We start from the raw sequence: 2400 nt of genomic DNA on the forward strand, positions 1-2400 counted from the left end.
CACAAGATCAAACGGCTGAAAATAATCCCACCCAAAAAGCCACCTAACTCCTATTCTGTTACTTCCATTTGGTTGTCTTTTGACGCCTTGGTTGAGGTTGCATCTCTAGAAGTAGAAAATTTTGACAAATTTGCAAGATTGATGCAAGAGAAGGCTCTCAAGAAGCCAATCTTTGTCCAAGAAAAGGTCAAGAGCGTTGCTATTCAAAAGAGACCAAGATTTGGACATGATGATGATGATCAAGATTGGGGTTTGGAATTGGAAACTAAGAAACAAAGGGCAATGGTTGTGCAAGAAAAGGTCATGGGCTCTGCCTTTTCTATTCAAGATTAGGGTTTGGGTTTGGAGGCCAAGAAAAAGAAGCAAAGCTCGACGCAAATCAAGAAAGCGATTGCGGGTCCACACCCACCACCCATCTTGCCTCCAGAGTTCAAGGATGTGATCAATACATTGAATGGGCGTGATGAATTGCTGGTGATATAGAAAAAGCTGTTCAAGACTGACGTAACAAAGGGTAACAACCGGTTTTCAAAACCTTTGAGACAAATAGTGAGTAGGGATGGCAATTGTAGCCCGATCCACGGGTGCCCGGCCCAGCCCGACCCTAATGGGGTGGATTTTACCCGGTCCAATAAAGAATAGGGTCGGGTATGGATTTTTTAAAAAAAAACCTGAAGCGAGTCCGAGTCGAGTCTGGGTTTTATAAAAAACCTGGCCCAAAACCAACCCAAATACAAGTTAATAAAATTACAAAAAAAAAAAAACCCTACTATATATATATATATATATATATATATATACTTATAAACCCCTAATCCTCTCATTTCACAACACACACTCATAGCCTCTAGCCGCCCACTCTCCTCTCCCAATCTCACTCACTCTCAATCTCATTGCCCACTCTCCTTTGGGTCTTCTTTAGAATCATCTACAGCCATATTATCCTGAACTTGTTCTTCTTCTTCAATTCTTCTTCTTCATTTTCTAGGATTGGCTCGGGCTGCGGTTCGTGCTGCACTTCTTCGACTCTACAGTTCATTTTGAGTAAAAAGGCATTTACTCATCTTCTTCCCTATTCTTCATTCTGCACATCTTGGATATTTGAAGCTTTCTCAATGAGATATTTTTTACTAAAGCACCTTGAATCATGGGCATAATTAAGTGTAACTAATTCCAAACTTTAGGGATTTGTTAGAACGGTTTTTGTGTCAAAAGCCTAACCTTATTGTATAGCTCTATATAATGAGCCAGTCCTCTTTGTAATTCATTCAGTGTTGCTAATACACTTACACAGGCTTATATTTTCTCTGCCCTTCTTTTCATTCTGCCATTGTTANTTGGAGCGAGTCTGGGCTTCGAAAAAAAATCCGTTTAATAATCGGGTTGGGTTTGGGTTGCGAGTTAGGACCCGTGGGTCGGGTCCGGATATTAAAAAACTCGGCCTGAACCCTACCCGTTGTCATTCCTAATAGTGAGGGAAGATTTTTTGTTTGAGCAAGAGAAAGAGGAACTTAGAGCACGACAAGAAATCCCAGCGAGACTCATCGATCCCAAGCTTCAGATTTTTAATGATATAGTTTTGATTCAATGGGACATGCCTAAGATTACGGGAAATACAAGTTCAACATATGCATTAAGGACCGGTTGGAACAATGTTCGGAAGTCGAATGATCTCAAGGAAGGTGATTTAGTGCAACTTTGGTCATTACGGGTTGGCCAACAAGCTTGTGAAGATGCTCTTCTTCTTCTACTATAAACAAAGGACAACTCTGTTTTGCCCTTGTGTTGCTTTAGAGAACATAAAACAAATTCATGGAGTTGTGAATTGTGGTAGTTTTTTGTTATTCTTTTTTTTTTTTTTTTGTTCAAATTTTTTAGTTTTAGATTTCAGTTATGGATATATGTGCATGTGTATGTGATCAAACTCCCATTGATAATCAAGGTTTTCAGACCCAGACCATTCACTGAACCGTAAAAGGGAGAGGTTCAAGGTTTTTGAGGTTAAACCGTGATGACATCATAATTTAATTTAATAATTAATTGAAGCCTAAATATAGATATTAAATTTATAAAACTAGCAAAATTGACTAATATATCTATATATGTGAGGTAAATTTAATGATTTTCAAGCATATATTTAATAATTAAATAAGAAAGTTAATAAAATAAAATAATAACCATGAAAACATTAAAATTTATGATTAATTTTTGAAGTAAAGTTGAATATCTTTGAAGGATTTTAATTATAATTTTTTTATTCCTTTTAAGAGATAGATAATTTAATTAAGTAAAATAAAATTGTGTTAAGTTGTTTATATATATATATATATATATATGGGGGGGAAAAATGGCCCAGTCCAACATAATGGGCCGAAAGCCCATATGAGAGTTATTTTGCGA

The sequence above is a fragment of the Quercus suber genome, unplaced genomic scaffold (genome assembly GCF_002906115.3).
Source record: "Quercus suber isolate HL8 unplaced genomic scaffold, Cork oak 2.0 scaffold_259, whole genome shotgun sequence".
Taxonomy (NCBI): domain Eukaryota; kingdom Viridiplantae; phylum Streptophyta; class Magnoliopsida; order Fagales; family Fagaceae; genus Quercus; species Quercus suber.